This window comes from Tasmannia lanceolata, unplaced genomic scaffold, assembly GCF_043159265.1.
Source record: "Tasmannia lanceolata isolate RefF3 unplaced genomic scaffold, GAP_Taslan_0.1 ptg000003l, whole genome shotgun sequence".
Classification (NCBI taxonomy): Eukaryota; Viridiplantae; Streptophyta; class Magnoliopsida; order Canellales; family Winteraceae; genus Tasmannia; species Tasmannia lanceolata.
In genome coordinates this window covers 37,628,187-37,653,701 of record NW_027518680.1, presented here as the reverse complement: position 1 = coordinate 37,653,701, position 25,515 = coordinate 37,628,187, and positions in this window count along the sequence as shown.

The window sequence follows — 25,515 nt, the reverse complement described above, 5'->3', positions numbered from 1 at the left end:
TCCCCTCAAAGAATGGAGGAGCAAGATAGGATTGGCCTTTCTCAAAATCTATAGTAGTTGCCAAAATAGATCTTTTCTCTTGAAGAAATTTGAAAGTTCAAAAATCTATATAAGAGCCTTTAGTTTTGATACCAAGTCAAATCCCACTAGGCAACCCAAGAGGGGGGTGAATTGGATGTCTTTATAAAAACTTTCCCTTTTGAAAAGTCTTACTAAAATCACCCTAGTTTTATCCCTTAGTTTTATGTCTTGTTAATTAAGTTGAAATAAATAAGCTTAATCAAATATCACAAATTTAAATAAGCTTAAAAATCCTTGTTAAACAACACACTTAATTAGGAGATTTAGTGGCTTAATTAGCAATGTAGAGGTATTTAAGTAAAATGCCAATGATAACTCACTCAATTCTAAATATGTAATGCAAAGCACAAATAAGAGAGTGAGAGAGGGAGTGAGAGATAGAGAAATACCATCACAAGTGACACAAAGATTTATAGTGGTTCGGCCAACGGCCTACTCCACTCTACTCAAGGTCGCACTTGAGGATTTCCACTATTGAAGTCTCCACCACGCCCGGCTCCAAGGCTTTTACAACGCAAGGAAATTAAATGAGGATGCCCTTGCCACCTTTACACCGACTCTTCTACTTCGCGAGTTCTAAGCGCTTCACCCAAGGGAATTAAACACGGATGCCTTTGCCACCGATTCCAAACTCTCCAAGGAACTTACACGGCGTTCCTTTCGCCAAATTTACAGCGATGAAGAAGTTAAAAGCTTTGCCTCTATGTAAGCTACAATGTAAGTTGAAGCTTACTACAAGTCTCTTAAATAGATGTACAAAGTATAGCCTAATCCACTCTCAAATTATTTCTTAAAATCAAGGCACAAAGAGACGTGGGAGAGAAAAACCCGGCCAAATAATTTTCAAGGGTTTGTTAGAGTTGAACCATGTTCATTATCTCTTTTAGACCCTTTGAATGGGTATATATGAAGGCCCAACTCAATATGACCGTTTGGGGGACAAAACAGTCAAAACTGGATCAAACAGTCAACTAGCCGTTGGGCCACAACGGCTATATATTTTTTGTCCCTGGTTGTTTTGTCGGAGCTCCAAGAAATGTCTCGGAGTTCCGAGACTGGATTTCTAGCAATCTGATTCCGAATTGAAAAATTCATATCTCCTTCGTTTTTTTTGAAATTTCGACGTTTTTATGATCTACGGATATGAGAAAAATGAGAGCTATCTGTTAAAAATATTTTTTAAAATATTTGAAAATATTTTAAACAAGTTTTGATAGGGTTTAGTTGCCGGTCCAGGTTGTTTCTTCGGAACTTTTTTTTGTTCAATGTTGTGTTGAATGCCATATGGGTCCCAACATGTTGGTACACCACTATGGCCGTTCACTTATCCATTTAAGTCTTTAAAGATTGTGTTAGTCTCTTGGGAAAATATATTTTTAAGTGGTTTTAAGATGTGCCTTGATCAAGAGAAAACACAATAGAGAGGAATACATTCTACCATTTTGACCACTTTCTTGAATGAACTCTTGAGGTAGCCATTGCTTGATCTTCTCTTTGAGTACATGGCTTGCTTCGGGATCTTCCAGGTTGAGATTCTTTGCTTCCAAGGATGATGGCACCTTTTGGTTCAAGGTCTTTTCCAAGTTGTTGATCCACAAGCTTTGGCCTTCATTGATCTTCCTTTGTTTGTTCAATGCTTTGAGATGGTTGATGTTGAGCTTCTCCTTGGTTGACCCTCAAAGGCATGATTGATCCAAGTATGCTCCAGCTCCTTTGACATGTGTTTCGTTAATCTTCAAGCATAGGCCATCAATGGCGTGTGTGTTGGTGATATCATGGATTAACCTGTGAATTTTCTGTCCATTGCACAACACTCAAGGCAAACAATTAGTCTATAAAAGACTAATCAATTTGTGTTTGTTAATCATCAAAACAAGGTGATTGAATAAACCCATGGGGAACCCTTGGGCTAACACCCTTTTAGTTGGAACTTAAATAATTAAAGCTTTTATAAGTTCATGAAATTCCAAGGGTGGTCCCGAATTGGGAACAAATGAGGAGGGAAAAATTAGGTTACTAACAAGTTTTAACTCTTTCGAAAACTCAAACCCAATTTTGAAAATTAAGAGATCAAAAAGAAATTCAAGCACATAAGTTAAATCTAAAGTGCAAATGCAAATAAAGAGCAAGAGTAAGAGAGATTGCACCCGAGATTTAAAGTGGTTCGGTCCTCCAAACGCGAGGCCTACTCCACTCCACCAACCAAACCTGTTGATGGCTTCACTATGTGATCTTCTTAACTTCGGCGAAGATCGGTGCCGATTACAAATTCCGATTACCTTTAACCTTGGTGGCAATCTTCACCACGGAGAGTGGGCTACGCTTCTCCGAACACTCGCCCGATACAAGTTCTTGACTAAGAAAGAAAGAACAAAAAATCCCTCACAAGGGTTTACAAGAATTGTAGAAGATGTACAAAATGAGCCTATGATCCAAATCCTCCGAGAAGCCTATGTTGAACAGATTTTCACTTCTTGTTTTTGGGCTTCCAATTCTCAACCAAGATGGGATTGCTATGAGGGTTCCAAGGTGTTGGAACACCACAAGGACAATCTTTTATATATTTAGGGTGTGTGAGTTTAACTTATTTTATGCCTTTCAAAATCCTAAACTAGGATTGGATCTTAATACAATCTAATATAACTTTGATCTTCAATGGATTCTTCAAGTCTTCATTTGTCTTGGACTTCGATGTCTTTGGCCTTCATGATGTGGTCCAATGAGATCTTCTTGGCCTCAATCCAAGCAATGTTGTCTTAGCACCAATGTGATCTACAACTTAGACAATCAAACACATTAGTGATCATTAATCACTTGTGTATTGGAATCATCAAAATAAGATGGGAATGCCAAGGTGGAAACCATTGGGCTTACAATCTCCCCATTTTTTATGATGACAAGCACAAGAGATTTTCCAATAAAAGCATACATATTTTCCTTATACTAGAATTCTCTCCCCCTTTGGCATCAATAAAAAAGATTGGGGTAAAAGAGAAACAAATGGATGAAATATTCAATTTAAAGCTCCCCCTTTTTCAAGGAAAAAGACAAACCTAGAACTTCCCCTATTTTGAATTTTTATTCAATATAAGAGGGGATATTTAATTAACTTTGAAAAAGATATTCAATTTTAAAGCAAAAGCCCCTAATCTAAGCATAAATGATGAAAATCATATGGGGGCTTTGGGAACCCAAGATTTCTTGGTTCCAACACTATCCCTAATCTTAGATGCACATTGGAATTGGTAATGACCATTTATTCCACAATAATGGCATCTAACATGAGGGTTAGATACGCTAGTCCTATCATATGCATGTTTAGGTCTTTGACTAGTCTTCCTTAAGATTATGTCAATAATTTTGTCACCATTTAAGAATCCATGGAGACATAATCTTAACCTTTCATTTTTATTATGAAGATGGGTTATTTGATTTAGAAAATCATTAAATTCATCTTCATAAGATTTGGAAGAGCTTGCCACAACTTGGAGTTTTGCAATTTGGCAAGTTTTTTCATCCAAACAACCCTTAAGGGTTTCAATCTCAAGTTTAAAATTTTCAAGTTGTGCTTGAGATTTGGAAGAAGATTCATTTTTCAAGAAATTAAGTTCATTTTCTAATTTTGAAATGGATTTCTTTTGAACTTTATTTTTAGAAATTTGAGAGTGCAAGGTTGAGCACAATTCATCATATGATATTTTTTCACTATCACTACTAGATGAATAACAAGAAGGGTTAGAATTTACCTCATCTTCATGGGTGAGTGCCATGAAGCAAAGATAATCTTTTTTATCTTCCCCTTCGCTTGAACTCTTTCCCGAGGTGCTAGTAGCATCCCATCCGGCGGCAAGAGCCTTATGTTTCTTCCATTCCTTCTTTCCCTTCTATTTTGAGGAAGATGACTTGAGAAGTGGACAATCCGGTCTTTTGTGTTCGGTCTTCTTGCAATTATAGCACCTTATTCCTCCTTCTACTTCACTCTCTTCTTTCTTCTTCGTTTTATCCTTTTTTTGTTTCTTTCTCCATAAGCTTTTAAATTTTCTTAAAGCTTCTTCTTCATCGCTATCCGCCTCGCTAGAGGATGATGAGTTCGCTTTGGAGGCTTTTAGAGCTAGAGATCGACTCTCTTTTTCTTTCTCTTTTGGCTTCTTCTCCTCTTGTCGGCTAGTGAGGAGCATCTCATGGGTGATGAGAGATCCTACAAGCTCCTCCATGGTTAGCGTCTTGAGATTCTTTGATTCTTGTATGGCGGTTACCTTTGGATCCCAATATGGAGGAAGAGACCTAAGCAACTTACTCACAAGCTCATCAGTAGGATAAGATTTATCAAGATTAGCTAGTTCATTAGAAATTTTAGAAAAACGTGTGTACATTTCGGAAATGCTTTCGTTTTGATCCATTCTAAACATTTCATATTTGTTCTTTAACAAGTTTATTTTGGAATCTTTAACTTGTGATGTTCCCTCATGGGTAACAGCAAGTGTATCCCAAATAACCTTGGCGGAATAAAAAAGAGCAACTCGATTAAACTCCTCCGTAGATAGGGCGCAAAACAAAGAATTTATAGCTTTGTAATTTAAATTTGCATGCCTTTTTTCTACGACATTCCATTCTTCAAATGGTTTGGAAGGCAACATGTATCCATTTTCAACAATGTGCCAAAGTTCCACATCTATCGAAAGAAGATAGATGCACATCCTTGTCTTCCAATGTCCATAGTTGGACCCATCAAAGAAGGGAGGTCTAGTTGTGGAATGGCCCTCCGGAAGTCCGGTTCCATTTCTATCCGCCATTTCACAATTAGAAAGTTCCCAAAGATCTTATGATCTTTCCCTTGTTTGAAATTTTTAAAGGAAAAATTTACCAAAGATTTATAGAAAAGAAAATCTTTTAAGAGCCTTTGCTCTGATACCAAGTGAAATTCCAAGGGTGGTCCCGAATTGGCAACAAGTGAGGAGGGAAAAATTAGGTTACTAACAAGTTTTAACTCTTTCGAAAACTCAAACCCAATTTTGGAAATTAAGATATCAAAAAGAAATTCAAGCACACAAGTTAAATCTAAAGTGCAAATGCAAATAAAGAGCAAGAGTAAGAGAGATTGCACCCGAGATTTAAAGTGGTTCGGTCCTCCAAACGCGAGGTCTACTCCACTCCACCAACCAAACCTGTTGATGGCTTCACTATGTGATCTTCTTAACTTCGACGAAGATCGGTGCCGATTACAAATTCCGATTACCTTTAACCTTGGTGGCAATCTTCACCACGGAGAGTGGGCTACGCTTCTCCGAACACTCGCCCGATACAAGTTCTTGACTAAGAAAGAAAGAACAAAAAATCCCTCACAAGGGTTTACAAGAATTGTAGAAGATGTACAAATTGAGCCTATGATCCAAATCCTAATCTTTAGAGGATGAGAGGCATAATCAAGTTTGATTCACTCTTTGGATGTTCAAATGAAGTTTTAGAGTGTTAGGATTGATTATCTTGAAGTTTAGAATGCCCATATATATAGAAAAACCCAAATATGACCGTTTGGTGGCATAGTGGTAATTCTGGAAAAAACACCAACGGATATAAATATGACCGTTATTAGTGTTCTCGGAGTTTCGAGAATATTTCTCGGAGTTCCGAGAAAAAATCTCGGAGTTTCGGGAATACAAACAGAAGTTGGAAAATGTCTACTGGACCATTTATCGGAGCTCCAAGGAATGTCTCGGAGTTCCGAGCTCGGAGCTCCGAGAATTCTCTCGGAGTTCCGAGAAGCCTATGTTGAACAGATTTTCACTTCTTGTTTTTGGGCTTCCAATTCTCAACCAAGATGGGATTGCCATGAGGGTTCCAAGGTGTTGGAACACCACAAGGACAATCTTTTATATATTTAGGGTGTGTGAGTTTAACTTATTTTATGCCTTTCAAAATCCTAAACTAGGATTGGATCTTAATACAATCTAATATAACTTTGATCTTCAATGGATTCTTCAAGTCTTCATTTGTCTTGGACTTCGATGTCTTTGACCTTCATGATGTGGTCCAATGAGATCTTCTTGGTCTCAATCCAAGCAATGTTGTCTTAGCACCAATGTGATCTACAACTTAGACAATCAAACACATTAGTGATCATTAATCACTTGTGTATTGGAATCATCAAAATAAGATGGGAATGCCAAGGTGGAAACCATTGGGCTTACAGTTGATGACCGATATTTGTCGGACAAGAAGGGTGCCTAACACCTTCCTTTCTTGTAACCAGGTAGCTTACCCAATTTGTGAATCGTAGACCAAATATATAGTGTTAATTATGGGTCTTAGATCCCTAATCTAAATGGTAACTCTGGTCATGGCTTCTCTCATAAATTAGGATTTTCATTCCAAATTTACGAGAAAATAAATCATATTCAAAATCAATGGACGAAGGCGCTATCATCATAACACACACCCTCGTGGGTCAACCTTTGGACAGACATTCTGTATGCCCATAATGCGAATGCCAGCTTATTTGACCAATCCCTATAGGATCGAGTTATCTTTCGAAGAATAGTCTTGATATTCTTGTTAGCTGATGTGACAACGCCATTAGTCTGAGGCCGGTACGGAGACGACTTATGATGCTTGATTCAGAATTCTTCAGACAACGAGGCTACCTCTTTCTTGAAGTGGGATCCGTTGTCTGAAATCAACTAGTGCGGGACTCTATAGTTGCAGATGATGTTGGCCATAATAAACTTGGCAACTGATGCGATGAAATTGAAGCATATGACTGAGCTTCGATCCATTTAGTGAGGTAATCGATTGCGACAAATATATACTCGTGTCCGCTGGAGGACTTTGGAGAAATTTTGCCGATAATGTCATTACCCTGTGGGACCCGATCCCGCGAGAGGGGTGGGGCGCGAGCCGCCACGCACTCCCTTGGTCTCTCGTATCCACGCGATTGGTGTGTGCTCTTTAATATTGATTTTAATTCGTCTTTTATGTGAACTTGGGATCACTAAGGCAATCCGAATTCCACACAAAAGAGACTGACAGAGTCGCCACCTAGATGTGGGATCTAGGACCCATGATTAACCAGAAATCTAGACTCGCTACCTGGTTACAAGAATGGAAGGTATGGGGAGTTATCCACCACATGCACCATTCCTGCCCGATAATCGGTCTTCAATTCCAAAAGTTAACTCTTTTAAATTCATTTTAAATGGCTCATTCAACTCTTTGTTAGTGTGCGAACTATGTGACATGCATCCTATGATCTAATTTCAATGTGAATCCTAAATGTGTATCTTGATTTCTTAATTTGTCTGGATTCAATCTAAGTGCAAGTTCTCCTAAGATTCTAATTTCATGGAAAATCATAAATGATTTAATTAAGAATGCATAATAAAATAAACATACAAAACCCCACATTTGTTGTGGAGTCAACTCGCGGTTGGTATGCCATTAGACATCCAAGCTGCCTACATACCCAAGCCTCACTGGGATCAGAGTCGACGTAGTTCGGTGCACCTAAGCTAAGCTACTTATGCCTAACTCAACTAAGACACCGACCTAGACGGGATTGACTGTTTCAACAGTTTTAGGAGAAGTTATTTAATTTAAGTTGAGGATTTTATTATCTTAGGATTTCATCTAAGATGCTATATGATTCTTATCTAAATGCAAATTGTTCCTTAGACTAATGCAGGTTAGCCTACATCCTAGTTCACTAGGCTTGTCCTAAGGAAAGATTGGGTGACTAGTGTAACTAGACCTATGGCACGGTTGCTATCCATAGCAAACGTCCGTGATGAGGCTGGACTCCTAACTCTAGGACTCCCTAAAACCTAAGACTCCCTAAAACTTAGGACACGACATGACACCAGTGTTCCTAAATTGGGCTCTAATGGTTCTTATGACGAAAACCACAATCCAATGGTTCCGAGAGGCACGAGATGAATCGATTTCAGTTCTTGAGGTTAATTAATTTCAGATTTTCAAGGATTTTCAGTTTCTGGACATTTAAGGAATACCAGAGGTTCTAGGGTTCACCAATTTCGGCCCAGAACAGCATCCATGGAAGCGAATCGTGCTCTCTTTCCTTGTGCAATTTAATACTTAGGTTATAGCATCTTATTGCCTGGCATATCTCAGGATTTCCATGGACAGTAACCTCGGAGCCAACAACATGCTATAGCTTAAATATTCAAATTGTCAAAGATTGGTTGCAATTAGGATACGATTATGGATGCACTGACCATTTTTCCAGGGAAATATAAAGATCCTAAGATTTCTTTTTCAATGGATTGAGGAGTGAATATGTGACAAAATTTAAGGTTCTTTAGAAATTTTGATTATGATTTTTTATTAATTTCGAATTTTCAATGGAATTTATCAATTTTAAACATGTGATTGATTTTACAAGTGAAATTGTTGCAAATGAACTCGAAATAAATCGAAATTTCTACAGAAGCAAGATGGGAATGCATGTAGCATACTAGATGAATTTTGCAGATTTTTACATTAAGCTCATATTTAAGTTTGATGTAACAACAATAAGACCAGATTGCAAAAATAACACAGAAACTACAAGAAATAGAAATCTAAATTCAATGAAATTTCTACAGTAGTAAGATATAAGTAAAAATAGCTTTCTGTGAGATTTTCATGAATTATAAAAACTATTTACTATCAGTTTCAGATTTTTCAATTTTCAGACCAGATTATGAATTAACACTACATCCCATATGAAACAAGATCTAAATCAATTGAGAATTTTACAGCAGCAAGACATATGAAATATAAGACTACTGTAAAAATATTGAGAATTTTATCTGTGATCTGATGTCAGTAAAAATTCTCCCAAAATCTGATAATATTCAAAGAAAGCATAAAATAATATACCAAAAAAAATCAAAAAATTCTCAAACATTCATGGTAGAATGTATCAGTATCATATTATTTTCCTACGAAATTTCATTATTTTTGGAATCTGTTTAGTATATCTTTTATGTTTCTTCGTCGAAAAGATATTTTTAAAGAGTTTTCTATTTTTAAAACACGATTTTCGAGAAAATTACGATTCCGGAAAACGTCCTCCAACCTTATTCTGATGTGATGAACACAAAAAAATTTTAAAATTCCAAAAAATAGATCAGCCTGAGATGGCTATTTTTTCGAATTTCGTAATTTCTCAGCCATTATTTTAAATAAAATTCTACTCTTCACTCAAATTCTAAAAAACCTTTGATCCAATGTCCGATCCGATCCGATAGTTATTTTACTCTATTTAGATAGGTCATTGTATTAAATTTTGGGACGAAACAGAATTGAAACACTCATGCAGATCATGATTTTAATCACACACATTTAATATTGAGTTAAAATCATTTAAATGCTAAAAACCATGCAAAATACATAAAAATACCAGATGATTCGGGAAGAATCCGAGAATAGGGTACCGACCTGTGATAGAGTTCCTCGCCGAACCCAAAGGCCGAAAAATCCGAAAATCGCGCCGCCGCTCGATCCGCTCCGTTTCCTTCTCTTTTTCTTTTTTTTTATTTTTCTCTCTGTGGAGAAAACGAGAGAGATGAATAGAGAACGAGAGAAAGTGAGAGAGAAAGGCCAAGAGAGGTAGATGAGTGAGTGATATAGTGAGAGTGTGAGTGAGATGTAGAGAGTGTGAGTGAGAGAGATAGAGTATGGGAGGGATGGAAAGAATCCGAGGGAGAGAAAGACGCAGAGAGAGTAAAAATGAGAGTGAGATTTGAGAGATCGAGAGATGTAAAGGAGAGTGAGAGTTAGAGAGGTAGTGATAGGGAGAGTGAATGAGAGAGGGAGTGATAGGGAGATATAGAGAGAGTGAAACAGAGAGATAAAGAGAGAAAATCGGCTGGTCCCCTCTGCAAAAACACGATGCTCTGTTTTGTCTATATATATGTGTATATATATATATATATATATATATATATATATATATATATATATTTTACAGAGCTCTCGTTTGGAGAGTGTAGAGGGGATGAGAAGTGATGAACAAGAAGCAGATAGCATGCGAGAGAGAGAGAGAGATACTAAGAGAGAGAATGAGACAGAATGGGGGAAAGCAAAACAAAAACAAAAACAGAGGGTGAATGGGGAAGAGGTAGAACGTGAGATGCTCTGTTTTATCTTTTTTTTTTCTTCTCTTTTTTTCTTCTATGTGGGCTGTTGAGGGTTGGGGGTAGATGGTGAGAAGAACAGAGGGCAATGGGGAGGATCGTCAAAACAGAGAGAGAGGGTCGGGGAGAAGAAAAACAGAGGGAGACTCTTCTGCTCTCGGTTTTTTCTTTTGTTATTTTTCCTTCCTTTTCCTGTGCTGCCGAGAGAGAGCTCCTTTGATATCCTCTTTCTTTCTTTTTTTAATCCTTCCATTCCTTTTTTTTTCCATGTAATTGTTATTTTTCTTTTTTTAAATCAGGTAACCCATCCTTTGCACCGAATATAGCTTTTTCTCAATGTAGAAATTCCATTTTTCGTGACAATAGTTGCTTTCTCAGCAACTAGGAACCTCAAACATATAAAATCAATGCAGGTCCCACATGTATTACCTCTATTTGCAGTGGGATTAATTAGAAACTGGGTAAAAATGTGAAAATCGTCCATTATCTTAAGATACTAATAGCATTTTGGCCTCTTTCTTCCCCACAACAGAGAATTTCTATTTATAACCTTTCCCAAACGGTTAACTCTTCATTGGATCCCTTCTTAAATAAGGCCCACACATGGTGGCCCATTTTAGGGTGGAAAAATACACAATCAGCAAGGCCCACACATGGTGGCCGAATTTGGGATAGAGCCCATTTGGAATGACCCAAGCGGTTCAATTAATGGGCGGTAATGCGAATGGGTTGGGCCCACAAATCATTTTTCATGGAATGACTTGGGCCATTCAATTAATAGACCTCAATATAAATTCGCTGTGCTTCTTGAATCGTTTTCAAGGGTTATTTGAATAGCTCAAAACTCATTTTTCATTAAAACAATATGCGGGCCCCCTGTTTGATCAAAATCTCAACAAAATGCTCAATACGGGCCCACGCACGGGTCCTAATTCTTTCGTGCTTCGATTTTTGAATAACTCTTCTCGACACTTGACAGAAAAATGCGAAACACGGCAGAAATGATTGAAAAGATCGAGAAAACTTAGGAGGCGAATACGGGAATGGAAAACACCGAAGAACCGATAGAAAAATACTAACTTCTTTGTTGACTAAGGCGGAGCAAATGGGGGTGTCTACATACCCCAACCAAGAAAGGCCACAGAGACGTGAGGGAGTGAAGTTTTGAAGGCGGCATGTGTATCAGATTAGCATGAATCTGACATAAGTGACACTTCTTGACAAATGTGAAGCAATCCGCTTCGAGAGTAGTCCAGAAGTAACCAAGACGAAGGATCTTCCGAGCTAACATCTTGCCGTTCATATGAGAACCACAGACACCTGAGTGAACATCTTCTAAGATTTCTACGGCTTTGTCTTAATCAACAGAAAGGAGTTGGACTCTGTCGAATGATCTGCAGTGGAGGTCTCCTCCACAAATAACATACCTAGATGCCAGTTTCTACGATGCTCTCTTCTCATTTAAAGAGGCCTCTGAGGGTTGTCCCCTGCCAGAGATAAGATTTTTGATATCGAAATACCAAGGTTTTCCATCTGGACATCTGGCTGCTATCTGAACCATGTGTACATGTGCTGGGATAACATGTCGCTTTATTGTCAAAGGACGGACCTTTACCCCTACTGGAATGTCAACCATGGATGCAAGTGTGGCTAAAGCATCAATGAACATGTTTCTCAATCTAGCGATATATGTAAAGCTGATATTGCATACTTTTCATCAGGCTCGTAAGATAAGTGTGATACAGAATCAACTTATCTTCTTTAGTGAGCCATTTCCTATTGTGGGACCCGATCCCCGCGAGAGGGGTGGGGCGCGAGCCGCCACGCACTCTCATGGTCTCTCGTACCCACACGATTGGCTTGTGCTCTTTTATTATTGATTTTAATTCGTCTTTCATGTGAACTTGGGATCACTAAGACAATCCGAATTCCACACGAAAGAGACTGACAGAGTCGCCACCTAGATGTGGGATCTAAGACCCATGATTAACCAGAAATCTAGGCTCGCTACCTGGTTACAAGAATGGAAGGTATGGGGAGTTATCCACCACATGCACCATTCCTGCCCGATAATCGGTCTTCAATTCCAAAAGTTAACTCTTTTAAATTCATTTTAAATGGCTCATTCAACTCTTTATTAATGTGCTAGCTATGTGACATGCATCCTATGATCTAATTTCAATGTGAATCCTAAATGTGTATCTTGATTTCTTAATTTGTCTGGATTCAATCTAAGTGAAAGTTCTCCTAAAATTCTAATTTCATGGAAAATCCTAAATAATTTAATTAAGCATGTACAAGCAAATTAATATACAAAAACCCCACAATTTGTTGTGGAGCCGACTCGCGGTTGGTATGCCATCAGACATCCAAGCTGCCTACGTACCCAAGCCTAATTGGGATCAGAGTCGACGTAGTTCGGTGCACCTAAGCTAAGCTACTTATGCCTAACTCAACTAAGACACCGACCTAGACGGGATTGAGTGTTTCAACAGTTTTAGGAGAAGTTATTTAATTCAAGTTGAGGATTTTATTATCTTAGGATTTCATCTAAGATGCTATATGATTCTTATCTAAATGCAAATTGTTCCTTAGACTAATGCAGGTTAGCCTACATCCTAGTTTACTAGGCTTGTCCTAGGGAAAGATTGGGTGACTAGTGTAACTAGACCTAGGGCACGGTTGCTATACATAGCAAATGTCCGTGATGAGGCTGGACTCCTAACTCTAGGACTCCTAAAACCTAAGACTCCCTAAAACTTAGGACAAGACACGACACCGGTGTTCCTAAATTGGGCTCTAAGGGTTCTTATGACAGAAACCATAATCCAATGGTTCCGAGAGACACGAGATAAATCGATTTCAATTCTTGAAGTTAATGAATTTCAGATTTTAAGGATTTTCAGTTTATGGACAATTAAGGAATACCAATGGTTCTAGGGTTCACCAATTTCGGCCCAGAATGGCATCCAAGGGAGGGAATCGTGCGCTCTTTCCTTGCGCAATTTAATACTTAGGTTATAGCATCTTATTGCCTGGCATATCTCAGGATTTTCGTGGACAATAACCTCGGAGCCAACAACATGCTATAGCTTAAATATTCAAATTGTCAAAGATAAGTTGCAATTGGGATACGATTATGGATGCACTGGCCATTTTTCCAGGGAAATCTAAAGATCCTAAATTTTTTGTTTTAATGGGTTAAGGAGTTAATATGTGACAGAGATTTAAGGTTCTTTAGAGATTTTCAGATGATTTTCAATTAATTTCGGATTTTCAATGAATTTTATCAATTTTAAACATATGAGTAATTTTACAAGTGAAACTGTTGCAAACGAATTTGAAATGAGTTAAAACTTATACAGCAGCAAGATATGATGAAATGTAGCTTACTGGAAGATTTTTACATTAAGCTCATATTAAATTTTGATTTAACAATTAATTGACCATATTGCAAAAATAATACAGAAACTACTAGAAATATAAATCTAAATGCAATGAAATTTCTTCAGAAATAAGATATGAGTAAATATAGCATGCTGTAAGATTTTCATGAATTTTAGAAATTATTTACTATCACTTTCGGATTTTTCAATTTTCAGACCAGATTATGAATTAACACTATATCCCATATGCAAAAAGCTCTAAATCACTTGAAAATTTTACAGCAACTAGAAATATGGAACATAAGTCTACTGTAAAAATGTTGAGAATTTTATCCGGGATCTGATGTCTGTAAAAAGTCTCCCAAAATCTGATAATTTTCAAAGAAAGCAAAAAATAATATACCAAACCAAATCCAAAAATTCTCAAAAATTCATGGTAAAATGTATCAGCATTATACTATTTTCTCACGAAATGTCGTTAATTTGGGAATTCATTTAGTATATATTTTATTTTTCTTCGTCGAAAAGATATTTTTGAAGAGTTTTCTATTTTTAAAACACGATTTTCGAGAAAATTACGATTCCGGAAAATGTCCTCCAACCTTGTTCTGATGTGATGAACACAAGAAAAATTTAAAATTCCAAAAAATAGATCATCCTGAGATGACTATTTTTTCGAATTTCGTATTTTCTCAGCCAATATTTTAAATAAAATTCTACTCTTCACTCAAATTCTAAAAAACCGTTGATCCAATGTCCGATCCGATCCGATAGTTATTTTACTCTATTTAAGTAGAACATCGTATTAAATTTTGGGACGAAACGGATTTGAAACATTCATGCAGATCATGATTTTTAGTTCACACATTTAATATTGAATTAAATTTAATTAAATGCTAAAAACCATGCAAAATTCATAAAAAATGCCAAATCATCTGGGAAAAATCTGAGAATAGTGTGCTAACCTGTAGGCGAGATCTCTGTCGAGTCCAAGAGCCAAAAATTCTGAAAATTCCGCCGACGTGCGGTCCGACCTCCTTTCTTTCTCTTTATCTCTTTGCTTTTTTTCTTTATTATTATTATTTTTATCTTCACTGTGGATGGGGAGAGGGAGAGAGATAGAGACAGATAGAGTATGGAGAGAGTGTGGAGAATGGAGAATGGAAAACAGAGAGAGTGTGGAGAGTGTGGAGAATGTGGAGAGTGGAGAGAGTATGGAGAATGGAGAGAGTGTCTTTACTTCTCTTTATTTCTTGAAAACAGAGAGGTTGTGGAGAATGGAGAGTATACTGGAGAGAGTAAGAGAGAGTTGTGAGATAGAGAGAGAGAGAGAGATAGATAGAGTGAGAGGGAGTATTCTTTTCAAAAAACACAAGACTCTGTTTTTCCGTTTCTTTTTTTTTTTTTTTTTGGAACAATCAAAACCCGATACTCTGTTTTAGTGAAATATAGAGCTTGGGCTTTGTGGGGATGTTTTAGAGAGATAGAAAAACAAGAGGGCTATTGAGAGAGCGGGGAGATAGAGAGTGAGAGCTAGAGAGGTTGTGAGAGAGATGACAGAAAAATCATAAGAGGTGAGAGGATTCAAGAGATAACAGAGAGTGTGAGAGAGAGAGAAACACAGATGGATAGAGAGAGGTAGAGAAACAGAGTGATGGTGAGAGTGAGGGATAAAAAGAGTGGTGGTGAGGGAGAGGGAGAAACCGAGAGTGAGTGAGGGTGAGAGAAAAACAGAATGTGAGTGAGGGAGAGAAAGAAAACCAGAGTGAGTGAGGGAGAGAGAGAAAACCAGAGTGTGAAATTGAGAGAAAAACAGAGAGTGGAGTGTGAGACGGAGATCGAGAGAGGGAGTTGGCTGATGAGCAATGTGAAGAACACGATGCTCTGTTTTCTCCCTTTTTTCTTTTTTTTTAATCACCGAACTCTTGCTGTCGGGGAGAAGAACCGTGCCACCCTTCCAACAGAGAAGATCCGAACGCTCGGAATGAGAGATGGCTTGAAAAAACAAAAAGAAGTCGAACTAGACTCTCATCTTCCTCTTTTTCTTTTCTTTCTTTTTTTTCTAGCCCCTCTAGTATAGAAAACCAAAGGCTACCAAAATTCGGTGAGATTGCCACCTGCTAATTCTACATCTTTAGAAAGAGAATTGGTAGACCCAATAGAAAGTGCCACCCTGCTTCTAAAAATATTGGATAATCATATAATAGAATTAATCTCTTGCAGCTGGTGACCGAACATTGCCCAAAATCTATATTTTTTTTTCTTTTACAAGGCTGCACATTACCATTTCAATGTACAGAGAGGACCATGGCAAGGATGCGTTTCCACTTTATTGCTGCTTCCTATATTCTCACCCATACGGGCATGTTGTAAAATTAGAAGGTATAAACATAGGCATGTTAAATTAAAGGCCACTGTTTCTCAATATTATTCTCCATTTCCTTTTTCTTTTAACATGCAAAAGAGAGTAATTCCCAAAATGAATGCCATATTATTGCGCGCTATTAGAAGCTTTTATCATGGCGGGTCCCACTCAATTTTGAACAAATTCGTGTGCCTCTTGGCTTCAAATCTATGGACTCGTTCAGTACTAGCTAAATTCTACATCTTCCCCCATGATTCTCAAAATCAGTAGGGTCCACTCCAAGCTTGGCCGAATGACCAGAGATCAATATGAGTGTGCACTCATAGGCTAGACGCATAGGGTGCTCCGATCCGTCCAAGTAATGTGAGCCTTAACACATGAATCAGTTGCTCCCCCTCCAATCGATTTTATGGGTTGATCCAAACCACCCAATTGATGCATCATAATTTAAATTGGTTGATAAAATAACCTCCCTGAGATCTTGATTGCTCCCTTGATGGGCATCTTTATGCATTGGATCGAAGTAGATTAAAAAATCATTTTTTATTAAAACAATGTGCGGGCCTCCTGCTTGATCCAAATCTAAACAAATGCTCAATGCGGGCCCACCGAACGGGCCCAAGTTCAATAAATGCTCAATGCGGGCTCACCGAATGGGTCCGAATTCTCCCCTGGCTTGGATTCTTCTGCATAACCATTCTCAACACTTAGCGAAAAGAAAAATACGGAACATTGCAGAAATGATCGAAAAGATTGAGAAAGCATAAGGGACGGACACGGAATGGGAAACACTGAAGAAGACTAATAACAAGAACACTAACTTCTTTGTTGATTACAGCAGAGCAAAATGGGGTGTCTACAGATGCCCCTCTTTGGTAGAGATGACGTAGTCATCGAATATCAAAGCAAAAATGTCAGAACCATTTTGCGTGGCTTTAATCGACAAAGGACTCTCTAGACACAATGCAACTTAATATAATGCAAGACCTTAGATGAAACCCTAGAACTTGAACATATATCAAAAATCTTTTATTCTAAACCACTGGAGGACTCGATTATCGGATGATTAGAGGCTTAAGGACTTGAGAACTGGAGAACTGAATAATCAAACAATGGGTGGACCGGCGAATTGGAAGACTAGATGACTTGGAACTGGAGAATTGAAGATTGGATGAACTGAAGAATTGGAAAACTGGAGAAGTAGAAAATTTAGGGACTGGATATTTACAGAGCTAAAAATTTGGAGAACTGGATGATTAAGAGACTCAATAGTCAGATAACCGGAGAATCAAAGAACTGAAGAGTTAAGGAGCCAGTTCGCTGGGAATTGTAGAACTTGATTACTGAAAAACTGGAGATTAGATTAGATTGACATTTTGATTGATTCACTTGGGATTGGAATTTGACCACTGGATGTTAGGACTGAAAACTGGAGACTGGAATCTTAATCTAGACATCGGGAACCGGAACTCTAGAACGAAGACATACCGGATACTAGAATTAGAGTATTGAAACACTGGATTTTCGGACACTGGAACTGGATGTTGGAATTGGAGTGCCGAAATACTGGGAACAGGAATACAAGTACTGGAAAATGGAACACTGGAATATTGGTGATAGAGATACTGGACACTAGAACTATGATACTGGAATATTGGATATTGGAACTGGAGACTAGAACTGGCATAGTGACACACTGGAATACTGGAATTGAAACTGGATACAGGATGCTGGAACTGGCATACTGGAATTGAAACTGAATACTGGACGTTGGAACTGGAATACTGGATACTGGAACTTGAATATTGGAATACCGGAATACTGGATATTGGAATATTGGGATACTGGATACTGGAACTGGAGTACTGGATAATGGAACTGGAACTGGAATACTGGATACTGGAACTGGAAAATCAGGAATTGGTAATTGATGAACTAGTAAACTGGTTTTTTACACAAGTTTATTCGCATTTTGAATTGTTTACTGGGGATGAACAAGAAAGTCTCACAGGGCTTGAAATTTCTAGATTAAGATCTTCTTTACTGGGGATATAAACTGGGACCTCGGAATATTCGGAAACTGGTACAGAGGATTCTTCTTTTGACAAGCATTCAAACAAATATTCAACTGACTGGAAGGAGATTCCGATTTTTAATGGTTCATCTTTATGAGAAACCGGCTCAACTACCATTGCATCTAAGGCTCTTTCAAGCTCAAGGTGCCTTACTGGGGTATGATCTTCTTACGAGAACCGGGCTTTCTGATGTTTATACTCCTGAATTCTCCTGAGCTGATCTTCTTTGAAATGAAGCTATTTGACTAGATTCTCGAGCTTTTTCAGGTACAATCGAGGGAGCTGACGAGGCTGGGCCTCCTTCACCGAGACAGTTGCATCATTTGGACACAAGGACGACGATTGACTCTTTCTAAAGAGAAAACTTAGATAAAAGGCACTACTCAAAGGATTGAGGAGCTCTGAGGGAGTGAACATAGAATGACAAAGATTGACTAACTACACTGACAGACACAGTAATGCTTCTGACTTAGTCAACGCTTTATTTGGTAAGTCTATCCTTTCGAGGAATATTTTTTTTTTCAATTGGTAAACACTGGACCTTTTCCTTAAAACAGTAATGCCTCAAGGATTTAATTACGACCCCTAAGATTGCTTAGCTTCAATGCCCCCAGTTTTGAGGATGTCACTTGAATTTGTTTGAACTTCAGTTGATCTTCAGTCTTGATACCGGCTGTAGCCTTCTTATAATGATTCTCTTACCATGACCAAGCCACCTCTTCGGAGTTTTTAACTTGGCGGATCGTGCTAGCCTTAACTTTTGCCTGAACCGCCTTTCTAGGTTTTCGATTCAGCAGGCTATCCCCTTAGCTTTTGCCTAAGCCGCCCTTTCGGGTTTTCAACTTAGCAGGGGAATGATCTTAAATTTTGCCTAGACCGCCCTTTCAGGTTTTCAGTCTAGCAGATCTTCAAACTCCGTTCTTTTTCTTATTCATCATTTTTTTTTCACTTTTTGTGTTTCGGGACCTAGATCATTAGTTCTGAACACCGGAAGGACTTTATAGGTAGGATAGGACTTTTCAAAGAATGGCTTAAGGCTTAACAAAGATTTTGACCGAACCTGTGAACAGGTTGCCTCCACATCCCCATGTAGGAATCAGGTCGTGTGTAGTTCAGGGCGAATGCCCCTAGTTTGAAGATAAATTGTTTGAAGGTTAATTGATTTTTCTTTTTTTCTTTTCTTTCTGGAATGATTGACTTCTCTTCTTTTGGAACTTGTCCCTCTTTTTTTCTGAAACGATTGAATTTCTTTTTTTTTTTTGAATCGACCGAACTCGGTTCAACCGAATTGCCTACGTACCCCAGTATAGGGATCAGGTCTCGCGTAGTTCGGGCGGGATGCCCCTAGTTTGATGGGTTTTCAAGAAAATTTCATTCAGGCTCGAAGGGTTTGCAAACCGGTATTCTTTTGACGTTGGGTTCTGATTTTGGGGTTTATTCGGCCAAAGGAGGCCTTCCGATGTTCATATTGGGAATCGATATAGGTTACTAGAGTCCCTCTGGTACTGATTACTTTTTTGTTTTTGTTTTTGTTTTCACGGAGTTTGACGGCATTTCCCGATAAGAGATAATGATTCTTCTTCCTTCTGGATATTGATAAGTAATTTGACTTTGAGGGTGCATACTGGTTTTTGGACATCATTTCATCCTTGAATCAGTGGCCTTTGATATTTTGATGATCGCTCTATGATGATTGCTCTTGCACTTTTCATATTGGAATTGATGGCTTTACATTGTCACCGGTGAAACCTGTGACCGTGGCCATTGACTAGAGATATGGAAGTTGTTTCGAATCCATGCCCCTTATATAACATGTGATATTCACTTCATTCGTTCTTGAACCTTCTATCTGAGTCTTTCTCTTGGCATTAATGGTAGCGCTTACTGGACCCTCTCTTTATCCTCCAAATGAGTTTACCAATTCTTCACACTCTTCAGAGGGCAATGTGTTTCCAACAGACATTTACTGGATCAAAGTTTCAGTGCCAATGTTTATCATTTCAATTTCCTCTTTAGAAGCTGGGCTCGGCGCTCCTTCTCTTGTTTGAGCATAGGCTGCAACTCAAGAGGAGTTTCGTCGGCATCTTCTTCCTCATTTGAGGAGGGAGCATTATTCTTATTGGTTATTAAAGTTAGAAGCACACACTGGAATGTATAGAAAAAGCAAATTTTATTGAATTGAAAAAAAAAACCACATCTGATAAGACTTATTCTGAACAGACTCAGAATTCACACTCTTGACTCAAAAATAAAAATAAAAATAAAAGTAAGAAACGACTCAACTGGACTAGAAATTTATTCAAACTTTTAGAAGACTGCACTTAATGACTGGACTCGACATCCTGACATGACTTAATTAAAATAACAAAAGGACTAAGACTGCTGCAACTGTCTGGCTTTAGAGGCTCTGCGAAAACTGAATCATCATCATAACAAGTGCCTTTTAACTTCTGGTTCTTCTCTATCACTGCAACTGAACTTGAGCTTCTCAAACTCCAAGTGCCTAAACATCATCCAGCGGCGGTACAACCTGGTTTTGTATAGGACTATCAGCAATATTTGGCGCTTGCTGAAATGGTAGCTTGCGCTCATCGATCAACTTCTGGATCACATGCCTCAGAGTTATGCACTGATCAGTACTATGCCCCGATCCTCGATGAAAATCGCAGTGCTCTTCCGCTCTCCATGTCCTGGGGAGCGGATTAGGAGGTTCCTTAATGCGAGGCAAGTAGATATCGCCGGATTCCAATCCTTGCTGCAATATGACAGATGGTGGAAACAGGAGAGAGGTGAATTCCCTATTAAGCTTTTGCTGAGCTGCAATCCCTGATTGAATATATTTGAATACCATAGAGTTCCGTGACGGGTTAGCCATTGATACATTATCAACCTCAGAGATCTTAGCTAGAGTCTGTGTCTTAACTTCTTTTGAATTGGGGTTTCCTCTATTATAAACTCCTTGTGCCATTGCTTCCTCAATTTGCATACCAGCATTGATGAAGTGTTTAAAATCTTGATAATACTGAAGAGACATGTGATATTGGAGCTGAGAGGATATATTCTTCATAATCATCTGGACTTGCTCCTCTTCTGAGGGACGCTGCATCATTTGAGCCGCTAACCTTCTCTATCTCTTGACGAAAGTTAAGAATGACTCTTTTGAGTCCTGCTTGGTTCTCTCAAGATCCTTCCTAGTGACTTCGGTCCCATCATCATACTTGAACTGCCTGATGAATTGCTCACCGATATCCTTCCATGTCCTGTAACGAGTCTTGTCCAAGACCATGAACCATCTCCTAGCAACCTTGGTTAGGGAAACCGGGAACACTTGAGCCATTTGCTCAGGAGATAAGCCTTGAGGCTGACACATGATGGTGAACATTTGCAAATGTGTGATTGGACAACCCACACCATCATATTTTTCAAAATCGGGCATTTGAAAATTGGCAGGAAGGCGGATTTCGGGAAATAGAGTAAGGTCACTTGGATTAAAACCACCCTGGTCTTGAAATTGGATGTCCTGAACTTTCCTGGTAAGACTTTCTAATTTCTCCATAACAGTCTTATCAACCATGGACTGAGAAGGCGTACTGCGATTCTCGCTATACTGCTCTTTTTCCAAATCTTCTTCGGCTTTATCAGGGATAGTGATGAACACTGGCTGGGCAGGTGCTGCTGAAGTAGCTGCTTGGTGTATAGGCCCTTTATCCTTGGACAACGATGGTCCCAACTTCTCAGAAAGCTGAGCCTTGATAACTCGGTTCTCTTCTTTGAGTTCTTGAAGTTGCTGGAGAATCAAGGTAAGAGTATCGGTAATAGCAGCAGGTGGAAGGCCATCTTGGTTATCTGCCATTGGTGAGGATGAGAAAGAAGGAGATGCTGGGGTTCTCAGAGAGGATGGTGGAGAGACAGAATTCCTCTCCAACCGTGAAGAGACCCGAACCCAAGGAGCAGTCGGGTTAGCTATGGTGTTTACTGCCCTGTAATATTTGAAAGACACATTTTAAAATCATGGAAAGAAGTAAACAATGATGTATGCATAGACTAGGATGATGAGAGAGAAAGATGAACTTTATTGATCAATCATTGAAGCTTGAATACAGGGTTCATTCTTTCAAAGATAAACGGATAAGATTAAACATGAAACTAAGCATTCTTTTTATACTTCTTCTTTGGACGACAATCATGCTCAGCTGACTCTTTTAGAGGTTTGATGATCCTGACATCCCAAGCAGATGAAACGGCTTTGACAATCTTGGGCTTGAGATCCTCAGGCAGATAGAAATGACGAAGGGGAGGCACAATAGATTGCTCCCTTCCATACTGACGCAGGATCCTGGCAGGAACATAAAAGGAAGTCTTTTCGAGGCTAAGAAGGCGAACATAGTTAGCTTCTCCAGTGTTGAAGACAGCTTCTTGGATTCCAGGAATTTGCCAATAAATTTGATCTTGTTGGCGAGAATTTAACCATTCAACCCAATCGCTTTTATGATCGAAAGAAACATCATGACGCCATTCACTGAATGTGTATAACGTATGATCGAAATGGACAAGAGCTGCAATTTTTAGCTTGTGGCATAACCACACCTGGAGTAATGCAGGACATCCTGAGAAAGAACCAGCGAAGGAGCGAACATAAGAGCCTGGACCTGAGCTGGCACAAAGACGAGCCATATCATCCAATCCATTGAAGGTTTCTGCAAGCATAGTAGGAATTGGATTTGCGCCACGATCCATTTGATCAACGAGGTCCAGAAGAACAGCTGACGCAAAGCGAGAAGGCTGGACAGTGAGGAACCTAGCAAAGGAGCAGAATCTCAAAGTGCGCCGTCGGGCTTTTTGAATATCAACAGCACCAATGTGTCCAATAGGAGGGTAAATGTCAATCAGATGTTGCATGGACACTTCTTGGCCTTTCATAAAAGAGCTCATGGATTCATCTGGATTATTCATTAAGCGAAGGAACAAAGGACGATAATCTGGAACACAGGATGGCTTCACTAGAGGGCCATCCACAGGATATTCCAATAAGGCACACCATTATTTAAAGGTGGGACACATTTCTTGGTTGCCAAAACGGAAGACATGATGATCGGGATCCCAACACTCTGATGCGGCATAAAGTAATCCCCAATCGAGCTTAATGGTTGCCACGTAGCCGAAGAGATTTTTCTCTTGCTCACTTATGGCATAGATGTGAGATTCTCTTAATGTGCCACGGATCCAATCAAGAATTGTACGAGTAGACATGGTGCCTGTAAGCCAATAGAAAGGATACAAGAATGATCAAGATTACATGAACACAAGATTGGGATAAGTTCCTGCCAGTAAAAGAAAGTATGAATACTTGATCGAATCACATGATGGAAGATTGACAGACGTACGATCAAGAGATGAGATGAGATAGCATAAGATTGCTTTTAACGGATAGATCATGAATGACTAATCCTATGAGATCTTTGGAAATGAATGGGATTTATATCCTAACTCCAAAGGAAAAGTTTTTAATCTTCGTACACTTTAACAGTGTTACCTGAAGGCATCAACCCTAATCCTAATCTATCGGAGTGGAGAGAGAATCTCGACTCATGACTTTGTTCGTGTATCTAAGGACCGATCGTGACCATTGGAAGATGGACCACGGCCTAATCTAGACACAAATGGGTAAGATATCCTAAACTAGGCTCACACACGTGATGCACACGTGTTCGTATTCTACATGCATGTGTGGGTTAATCTAGGGGTAAGGCCAAGAGTTCCCTTAGAGGGAATCCATGTTCGATATACTGTACCAGTGTCCGGCGTATCAGTATGTGAACAAGAGATCCGTTTACGCACCATAAGGTGCTAGGCTAATGGTGGAATGCTTCTCTAGCACAGAGGCACCAGGTGATGAAATCCCAGTCAACCATGCTAGATAACACTTCAGGTTCCTAAAATAGGATGTGTGTGCATGTGAGATGCAAGGGTTTAGAAGCAAGTGATGTAAGTGTGTGCAATAAGTTCGCACAATCTATGATGCCTTCAGGTTTTGTTAGATTAAGTTCGAGTAAAATGTGATGAGAAAATAAAGCATACAAACTAATCTAATAAGTATATAAGAGATAGATTTTTTATGAGCCAGTTAAATTAAATTCAAATGAGTTATCTTTTGAAATTTTAATGAAGTTAGGTGATCCCCAGCAGAATCACCAAACTGTGGGACCCAATCCCAGTGAGAGGGGTGGGGCGCGAGCCGCCACGCACTCTCTTGTTCTCTCGTACCCACACGATTGGCTTATGCCCTTTTATTATTGATTTTAATTCGTCTTTCATGTGAACTTGGGATCACTAAGACAATCCGAATTCCACACGAAAGAGACTGACAGAGTCACCACCTAGATGTGGGATCTAGGACCCATGATTAACCAGAAATCTAGACTCGCTACCTGGTTACAAGAATGGAAGGTATGGGGAGTTATCCACCACATGCACCATTCCTGCCCGATAATCGGTCTTCAATTCCAAAAGTTAACTCTTTTAAATTCATTTTAAATGGCTCATTCAACTCTTTATTAATGTGCTAGCTATGTGACATGCATCCTATGATCTAATTTCAATGTGAATCCTAAATGAGTATCTTGATTTCTTAATTTGTCTGGATTCAATCTAAGTGAAAGTTCTCCTAAAATTCTAATTTCATGGAAAATCCTAAATAATTTAATTAAGCATGTACAAGCAAATTAATATACAAAAACCCCACAATTTGTTGTGGAGCCGACTCGCGGTTGGTATGCCATCAGACATCCAAGCTGCCTACGTACCCAAGCCTCACTGGGATCAGAGTCGACGTAGTTCGGTGCACCTAAGCTAAGCTACTTATGCCTAACTCAACTAAGACACCGACCTAGACGGGATTGACTGTTTCAACAGTTTTAGGAGAAGTTATTTAATTCAAGTTGAGGATTTTATTATCTTAGGATTTCATCTAAGATGCTATATGATTCTTATCTAAATGCAAGTTGTTCCTTAGACTAATGCAGGTTAGCCTACATCCTAGTTTACTAGGCTTGTCCTAGGGAAAGATTGGGTGACTAGTGTAACTAGACCTAGGGCACGGTTGCTATACATAGCAAATGTCCGTGATGAGGCTGGACTCCTAACTCTAGGACTCCTAAAACCTAAGACTCCCTAAAACTTAGGACAAGACACGACACCGGTGTTCCTAAATTGGGCTCTAAGGGTTCTTATGACAGAAACCATAATCCAATGGTTCCAAGAGACACGAGATAAATCGATTTCAGTTCTTGAAGTCAATGAATTTCAGATTTTAAGGATTTTCAGTTTATGGGCAATTAAGGAATACCAATGGTTCTAGGTTCACCAATTTCGGCCCAGAATGGCATCCAAGGGAGGGAATCGTGCGCTCTTTCCTTGCGCAATTTAATACTTAGGTTATAGCATCTTATTGCCTGGCATATCTCAGGATTTCCGTG